Source organism: Procambarus clarkii, chromosome 5 (genome assembly GCF_040958095.1).
Source record: "Procambarus clarkii isolate CNS0578487 chromosome 5, FALCON_Pclarkii_2.0, whole genome shotgun sequence".
Taxonomy (NCBI): Eukaryota; Metazoa; Arthropoda; class Malacostraca; order Decapoda; family Cambaridae; genus Procambarus; species Procambarus clarkii.
The window spans coordinates 51,376,747-51,386,830 of NC_091154.1; the positions used below are offsets into that span (position 1 = coordinate 51,376,747).

Here is a 10,084-nt window from a genome sequence, read left to right on the forward strand (position 1 = left end):
GAGAAAATTCGTGGTAGAATTATAAATCTTACTTTTTCGGTTATATTTAATAATATATAATATATATATATATATATATATATATATATATATATATATATATATATATATATATATATATATATATATATATATATATATATATATATATTTATAACTGAAAACTCACACCCCAGAAGTGACTCGAACCCATGCTGCCAGGAGCAACGCAACTGGTATGTACAGGGACGCCTTAATCCGCTTGACCATCACGACCGGACATAAGGAAGTGATAGCCGAAGCTATTTGAACCACTTCCCTGCCGACACTCGGATGGTAATTTTGGGCATAGCATTTTATCAAATCACCTCATTCTTTGGGGCACACGTGAGGAACACAAATGCAAACAAGCCTGAATGGTCTCCAGGACTATATACAACTGAGTTGTATATAGTCCTGGGGACCATTCAGGCTTGTTTGCAGATGCGAGGGAATATATATATATATATATATATATATATATATATATATATATATATATATATATATATATATATATATATATATATATATATATATATATATATATATTCCCTCGCATCTAGGGGCATATATGCTTAGCTTACTTCAGGCCCGGGAAACGCAACCCGTTCTCGCAAATTCGTAAAGTCAATATTGACTTATTAACTGCGTGCATAGGTGATATACTAAACATAATAGATACCCCTAAAAAGATTCATAGAAAACACCGACCATACCTAACCTTGTTAGTATCTTAAGATAAGCATCTTATTGCTTCGTAATTACAATTATTACTTAACCTATACCTATTATAGGTTAGGTAATAATTGTAATTACGAAGCAATAAGATGCTTATCTTAAGATACTAACAAGGTTAGGTAAGGTCGGTGTTTTCTATGAATCTTTTTAAGGGTATCTATTATGTTAAGTATGTCACCTATGCACATATTTCATAAGTCAATATTGACTTATTAAATTTGCGAGAACGGGTTGGGAAACGGCGCCTTTAAACCTGCTCAAACTCTTTTAAAAAAAATTCTGCTTAATCTACATAGTAAATGCTCCAAAGTTTTCAAAAATTATTCAGTTTTAGGTTTTCAAATCGGTTTAAATGATATTAAATTTCCTAATTTGGTTCATTTGGTTATATTATGGGTCTATAATATCTCCGAGAGGTTGATAGGCCTTAATAACCCTCGAGAGGGTAATATAGGCCATAATAATCCTCCAGAGGTTAAAATAGGTTTTAATAACCCTCCAGAGGTTGATAGGCCTTAATTACCCACCAGAGGTTGATAGACCTTAATAACCCTCCAGAGGTTGATAGGCCTTAATAACCCTCCAGAGGTTGATAGGCCTAAATAACCCTCCAGAGGTTGATAGGCCTTAATAACCCTCCAGAGGTTGGTAGGCCTTAATAACCCTCCAGAGGTTTATAGGCTTTAATAACCCTACAGAGGTTAATAGGCCTTAATAACCCTCCAGACGTTGATAGGCCTTAATAACCCTCCTGTCGGAAAATCCGACAGCATTTAATATATCATACAGACAGATAAGAGCTGTGTTGTATAAACAAGTTACCCATAGAAAACGTAACTTGTAGTGGAATTACCATCTAAAGAAAACGGGATATCATCACCACATACTATTATAATTCACCAGCTATTCTGCTGGGAATTGTTCTTAAATACATTAGTCTTTGGACTTTACCATCATAAAAACATCTTATATAAATTAACTTAATTATCAATATTAAAGTAAAGTAAATGTGACCCTTCTATCACGTTCTGAAATCTGGACAATGTAGGCCAGGCGTCAGAGTGAGGAGGAGGGCAGCCATTGTTGTTATATGAGACCAGAGGCTCACACGGGAGCAAATTCGGCTCCTGTTAAATTTACTTGGACGTAGTGTTATGGAACCCAAAGGTGTACCATTGTCAACACGCTGTCTACAAATACAAGTTAAGTGTCTATCCGAAACCCGTTTATCATTCATTTATGGCCATTAATGTCAGGATATAGGGTTAGCCGGTTAGAACGCGAAATCGCCTCATACTAAAGGTAATTAAGCCAGGTCTTTAATGTTCCATGTACTGTATAGTGTTTTCTCTGATATAGCTTGTCATATATAGGATTCTGGCTTCACAGCTAGCGCACTTTTGACAGGTCAAGACGAGGATGCAAGATTATGTGCACCAGTTACTGGGTGATAGAAGCTACCTCAAAGAGGATAATTTGGTGTCTACACTCTAGTTATACCTGGTGGACTAACCTGCTGTACTATAAGAGAAGGAACCTCATCAATGTATGTAGCTATTACTGTAATTTGATTGGCTGCATATGTGTAATATAAACCCCCCCTAATGTGTAGAGGATCGATTTGTGAGATTATGAGATTATTGCAGAAATACAGTCCACTTATCATTATACAAATTGCTATCGAAGTATATAAATTAACGTAAATATAAATTCATATAAATTAAATAAATATAAATCTCACAGGTCGGTTCCCACATTATTTGGTCCTTCGAACCGGATTATTTGGTCCTTTGAACCCACATTTGGTCATCTTAGTACCGGATGAACCAGTTAACCAAACCAGTGGATTCAATATACTAGTGCAGTGTTATTTAAACAAAGGCCAGCCAGTCAAAGACGGAAGCGTAGCCTCGAGGGAGCTCAGGAGCCTCCCTCAGCCGAGTTCAGCCTTAGTCAGCGGTTTCATGCACACCCACAGATTTGGTGGCGTGTTATTCTGTGAAATGACAGCGCTAATATAGAAACCAGCCAAATTAGTGACTGTGTCTTCGCGAGATTGTTCACGGATTTCGTGGTGTTACATTTCGCGAGAGATTATCTACGAATTTTGTGGAGTTTATTTCGCGAGGTCACTAATAATATTTAATACTTCTAGATAATATTAGAAGTTTCATAGAGGCTAATTAAGAGGCTATTATCAATAATTGTGTATATTATTTCTCCAAAATAGAGAATCATTTAATATAAATTGCACTAGTGATCAATATAATATTTACTAATTGCCAACCCACAACAGGGTAGGATATTGACTAGTTGAACTATTATCGTTCATCCTAGTCCCATTATTACCATAGTCAGTTGTACTATATTGATTAACCTAGCACCATTAATGAATGGTCCAGACCCTATTTTGGGTGTAATTTTTATCAACTCGAGTTGAGTTGTATATATAATAATTTACTTATGATCATTACACCTTTGAGTGATTAATTAGTGTCTCTACCATCCTGGGGTGATATAGAAGAGCTAACCTAAAGGTACTTCCAGTGACACTGGTTTATCACTCAAATCATTAGTGTGTATGATTGTATATATATAATGTGTATTAATTTTAAGTGCTAACCTCTAGTAGAGGTAGGATTATTGCCTAGTGAGTTCAGAATTTACCCTAGGCTACCATTAGTGTTTGTTCAGTATTATGAGCAGCCCAAGTACAAGTCCCACAGGGCTTCACCAACGAGCCAGTATGGATAATGCAGGGAGAATGAAAAGAACCCTTGCAGGTCTTAAAGGCCACTTAACAAGACAGATCAAGAAATGTGAAGATTTGTCACAACAATCAACAGTTGATTATGCTGACCTGGAAAGCTATTATCAAGCAGCTGCAGGTAAATTTGAGCAAATTAAATGTCAAATAGCAACATATGTGGCTGAACTTGCCAACACTAATTTATCAGAAACAGAAATAGACGACATTATGGTTGATCTTGCGAATTATGAAGATCACACTCAGGCCACGTTACAGCCTTATGTCAAATTAATTGCCCAGAACAAGGCAACAACAACAGCAACAACAACAACAGTTGCATCTAATACGAGTCAAGCAGAAGCTCGACTCCCTCCAATTAATTTACCCACTTTCTCAGGAAAAGATGAGGAAGATTGGGATGAATTTTGGAACAAATTCGTTGACCTTGTAGACTCAAAACAATCTTTACCAAAGAGTAGTAAATTCTCTTATTCGCAAGGTCAATTATCAGGTGAGGCTAAAACAGTAGTATCCCATCTGAGATTAACTAATGACGGCTATGATCTGGCAGTAAAACTCCTCAAGGATAATTATGCTGATCCAGAAGTAAGAACATCACATTTAGTTCATGAGCTGTTGCATTTACCCCCACCGGAGGCTTCAGCTGATTCACTCCAAGTCTTCAAGCTGGAGGTAGAATCATTGATCAATGCCCTCAGCCTGACAGCAGATACAAACGGGGCTGAGTGGGTCTTGAAAATAATTGTCCAGGAGAAAATACCTAGGGACGTATTGAGACAAATGAGTGCTCATTACAATAAAAGTATCTTATCCATGAATGAAATATCTGAAGGTTTAAAGTCAGTAGTTCATCAATTACGAACACATGACAAATTAAAACCACCAAGTAAACCCTCAGAAACCAATAATAGTAATCCACAGAGTACCAAAGGTACTCCAAATCAATCTAGACAATATAATTCAACACCAAAGTGGAACAGTAACAGTGTGGGCGTATATGCAGTGGGACCCTCCAAGCCTATAGTTACTGTGTCACCCAAGAACGTGACACCAAAGGGTACTGGAAGCTATGGAACATGTTTGTTCTGCAATGAGAAACATTCAATATACCACTGCTCTAATTTTCCTGATAGTGAGGCCCGTGTTGAGCGACTCAAAGATTTGCAACATTGCACGAGGTGCCTCAGGAAACATAACATCAACGACTGTGATACCCAATTACACACCTGTAATAGGTGTAACAAAGGTCAGCACCATGCAGCATTGTGCAGAGACACCAAAACAACGTCTCCAAACCCCAAGGTGGAAGATAGCATTCCCACCACAGTACAGTACTGCAGGGTGCAACAAACAAAGAGTGTCCAATCGGCAAAGTCTAAAGGTAATACGACTTTGCCTACTGCCCAAATTACCATCCTGAATAAGAGGGCCAAGGTCCATACCCGTGGGTTGTTTGACCAAGGATCCCAGAGAACATACATCACTAAAAAGTTGGCAGATGAATTACAATTAAGGCCTGTAGCCCAGATGTCATTCAACATCTCAGGGTTTGTAACAGATGCAGGACCTCAAGTCTACCAGGTGGTACAACCATCAGTACGTTTAGGCAGGTACGTCTGTCGAGTACAAGCCATTGTGGTGGACAAAATACCAGTAGACCTACAAGTTCAAGGTCTGAGAGCAACAGCCAAATTCCTGAGAAATAGAGGAATAAAATTGGCAGATAATATTAAGTCTGATCACCTCACCGACTTCGGTCTCCTTGTAGGGACAGACTATTGTCATCGATTCATTGGTAGCCCTACTAAATATCAGGGTATAACCATGTTAAACTCTGCAGGAGGTAAATTACTCTCAGGCCCAGTATCAAGCCTGAGGAGACCTATGCCTGCAGATAAACAATACCAGTAGAAATCTAAATTTGTCAGCTGATTATATTTCTCCAGTAGCATTATACTAAGGAGATTACAGCTGACTATACCAACAGAGGTTGATGTTAGTATCATTTGAAGCTGAAGATGAGTTCATGAGGCCTCAGTGGCAAATCAGTGAACAGTAGCCTAAAACAGCTACAAGTCACTGCGACCAATGTCACTGAACCCACTGCAGTCTCAGAACCATACTTTACTTTAATGATGAGCTATTCAATCTTCTGAATCAATTAACTAAATTAAACCCTAATAAATCTGATGACTGATTTGATACATTTATTATTTAATCAAGATGTATTCCATGGGCCTCAGTGTTTATATATCAGTGACCAGTTACTTGAACAAACTTCAAGTTATATCTAATGTCACTGATCTCACTGCAGTCCCTGAATCATACTTGACTGTAGTACTTGATCACATTCAGTCTTCTGGGTTAAATAATATGTAATAAGGCTTGAATATTAGCCTTTCAAGAGTTGACAGGGACATGAAATCGCATTAGACTTCTAACCCCTACAACTCTAGTACGGGACATCCGTCCTGTACGAACAGACGCACAAATGTGTGATTACTAACTACTAACATCAAATTAATCTAATAATTCGGAGGAGGAGTATCGGTGTTCGTCTGTTCTAAATAGGACTTCGACCCGTGAGCAGCCCCCTGGGGAATTATGTCGGAAAATCCGACAGCATTTAATATATCATACAGACAGATAAGAGCTGTGTTGTATAAACAAGTTACCCATAGAAAACGTAACTTGTAGTGGAATTACCATCTAAAGAAAACGGGATATCATCACCACATACTATTATAATTCACCAGCTATTCTGCTGGGAATTGTTCTTAAATACATTAGTCTTTGGACTTTACCATCATAAAAACATCTTATATAAATTAACTTAATTATCAATATTAAAGTAAAGTAAATGTGACCCTTCTATCACGTTCTGAAATCTGGACAATGTAGGCCAGGCGTCAGAGTGAGGAGGAGGGCAGCCATTGTTGTTATATGAGACCAGAGGCTCACACGGGAGCAAATTCGGCTCCTGTTAAATTTACTTGGACGTAGTGTTATGGAACCCAAAGGTGTACCATTGTCAACACGCTGTCTACAAATACAAGTTAAGTGTCTATCCGAAACCCGTTTATCATTCATTTATGGCCATTAATGTCAGGATATAGGGTTAGCCGGTTAGAACGCGAAATCGCCTCATACTAAAGGTAATTAAGCCAGGTCTTTAATGTTCCATGTACTGTATAGTGTTTTCTCTGATATAGCTTGTCATATATAGGATTCTGGCTTCACAGCTAGCGCACTTTTGACAGGTCAAGACGAGGATGCAAGATTATGTGCACCAGTTACTGGGTGATAGAAGCTACCTCAAAGAGGATAATTTGGTGTCTACACTCTAGTTATACCTGGTGGACTAACCTGCTGTACTATAAGAGAAGGAACCTCATCAATGTATGTAGCTATTACTGTAATTTGATTGGCTGCATATGTGTAATATAAACCCCCCCTAATGTGTAGAGGATCGATTTGTGAGATTATGAGATTATTGCAGAAATACAGTCCACTTATCATTATACAAATTGCTATCGAAGTATATAAATTAACGTAAATATAAATTCATATAAATTAAATAAATATAAATCTCACAGGTCGGTTCCCACACCTCCAGAGGTTGATAAGCTTTAATAACCCTGTCGGAAAATCCGACACCATTTAATAATCATACAGACAGATAATATTTGTTGCTGTATTACCAACAAGTTACCCATAGAAAACGTAACTTGTAGTGGAATTACCGTCTAAAGAAAACGGGATATCATCACCACACACTATTATAATTCACCACCTATTATGGTGGGAATTGTTCTTAAATACATTAGTCTTTGGACTTTACCATCATAAAAACATCTTATATAAATTAACTTAATTATCAATATTAAAGTAGAGTAAATGTGACCCTTCTATCACTTTCTGAAATCTGGACAAAGTAGGCCAGGCGTGAGGGAGGAAGAGGGCAGCCATTGTTGTGTCACCTCCGAGACGTGTGGAGCAAATTCGGCTCCTATCATTCTGGACAATGTCGGCCAGTAACGTCAATAGTATGGAGTGTTAAACAGCCATTGTATATTGAGACCAGAGGCTCACACAGGAGCAAATTCGGCTCCTGTTAATTTTACTTGGACGTAGTGTTATGGAAACCAGAAGTGTACCATTGTCAACACGCTGTCTACAAATTCAAGTTAAGTGTCTATCCGAAACCCGTTTATCATTCATTTATGGCCATTAATGTCAGGATATAGGGTGACCCGGTTAGATCGCGAAATCGCCTCAAACTAAAGGTAATTAAGCCAGGTCTTCATGTTCTATGTACTGTATAGTGTTTTCTCTGATATAGCTTGTCATATATAGGATTCTGGCTTCACAGCTAGCGCACTTTTGACAGGTCAAGACGAGGATGCAAGATTATGTGCACCAGTTACTGGGTGATGGAAGCTACCTCAAAGAGGATAATTTGGTGTCTACACCCTAGTTATACCTGGTGGACTAACCTGCTGTACTATAAGATAAGGAACCTCTTCAATGTATGTAGTTAATTTTGTAGTTTGATTGGCTGCATATATATATAAACTAATAAACCCCCCCTAATGTGTAGAGGATCGATTTGTGAGATTATGAGATTATTGCAGAAATACAGTCCACTTAACATTATACAAATTGCTATCGAAGTATATAAATTAACGTAAATATAAATTCATATAAATTAAATAAATATAAATCTCACAGGTCGGTTCCCACAAACCCTACAGAGGTTAATAGGCCTTAATAACCCTCCAGACGTTGATAGGCCTTAATAACCCTCCAGAGGTTGATAGGCCTAAATAACCCTCCAGAGGTTGATAGGCCTTAATAACCCTCCAGAGGTTGGTAGGCCTTAATAACCCTCCAGAGGTTGATAGGCCTAAATAACCATCCAGAGGTTGATAGGCCTTAATAACCCTCCAGAGGTTGGTAGGCCTTAATAACCCTCCAGAGGTTGATAGGCTTTAATAACCCTACAGAGGTTAATAGGCCTTAATAACCCTCCAGACGTTGATAGGCCTTAATAACCCTCCAGAGGTTGATAGGCTTTAATAACCCTACAGAGGTTAATAGGCCTTAATAACCCTCCAGACGTTGATAGGCCTTATATAACCCTCCAGAGGTTGATAGGCTTTAATAACCCTACACAGGTTAATAGGCCTTAATAACCCTCCAGACGTTGATAGGCCTTAATATCCCTCCAGAGGTTGGTAGGCTTTAATAACCCTACAGAGGTTAATAGGCCTTAATAACCCTCCAGACGTTGATAGGCCTTAATAACCCTCCAGAGGTTGATAGGCTTTAATAACCCTACAGAGGTTAATAGGCCTTAATAACCCTCCAGACGTTGATAGGCCTTAATAACCCTCCAGAGGTTGATAGGCTTTAATAACCCTACAGAGGTTAATAGGCCTTAATAACCCTCCAGACGTTGATAGGCCTTAATATCCCTCCAGACGTTGATAGGCCTTAATAACCCTCCAGAGGTTGATAGGCTTTAATAACCCTACAGAGGTTAACAGGCCTTAATAACCCTCCAGACGTTGATAGGCCTTAATAACCCTCCAGACGTTGATAGGCCTTAATAACCCTCCAGACGTTGATAGGCCTTAATATCCCTCCAGAGGTTGGTAGGCTTTTAGCCCGCAACGAAGTAAATCAACACACCGGCCATATAAAATTATTCTAGTAACGTAATGAATTATTAGTTTGACAAACTAGTGAACCAACTCACCCACAAACAGCAGGAGTGCACTCCCAGCAACCAAGATCCCCCTCACGGAGCAGACAACAGTGGACACAACCTTCACTATGATAGCTGGTTCTGTTGATAGCTGTTATCATGATGCCAGAGATGCCAAGGTCCCGAACTCTTATCAGGAGTCGGGGGACGATTTCTGTTCTTAGTAAATATGGATCATTAACGCCCTTATACCTCATACTGTGGGCGATGGTGGACCCCATGCTCATATTGTGGGTGGTGGTGGACCCCATGCTCATATTGTGGGTGGTGGTGGACCCCATGCTCATATTGTGGGTGGTGGTGGATCCCATGCTCATACTGTGGGCGATGGTGGACCCCATGCTCATATTGTGGGTGGTGGTGGACCCCATGCTCATATTGTGGGCGATGGTGGACCCCATGCTCAAACTGTGGGTGGTGGTGGATCCCATGCTCATACTGTGGGTGGTGGTAGATCCCATGCTCATACTGTGGGTGGTGGTGGACCCCATGCTCATACTGTGGGTGGTGGTGGATCCCATGCTCAAACTGTGGGTGATGGTGGACCCCATGCTCATATTGTGGGCGATGGTGGACCCCATGCTCATACTGTTGGTAGTGGTGGACCCCATGCTCATACTGTGGGTGGTGGTGGATCCCATGCTCATATTGTGGGTGGTGGTGGATCACATGCTCATATTGTGGGAGGTGGTGGATCCCATGCTCATCCTGTGGGCGATGGTGGACCCCATGCTCATCCTGTGGGCGATGGTGGACCCCATGCTCATATTGTGGGTGGTGGTGGA

General features: G+C 39.6%; 1 protein-coding gene across 5 annotated transcripts in view; it reads right to left on the reverse strand.

The window, feature by feature from the left end:
- Positions 1-9,385, reverse strand: part of LOC123749057 (uncharacterized) — a 195,356-nt gene extending 185,971 nt beyond the window's left edge. For 2 of the 5 annotated variants that reach the window (XM_069302370.1, XM_069302342.1), the window contains exon 1: positions 9,291-9,377. The gene's annotated coding sequence lies outside the window, so the exon portion shown is untranslated. Of the gene's footprint in view, positions 1-9,290 lie in introns of all 5 variants that reach the window. The other 3 variants (XM_069302363.1, XM_069302356.1, XM_069302349.1) reach the window with 3 other exon arrangements.
- Positions 9,386-10,084: the final 699 nt, after the last annotated feature.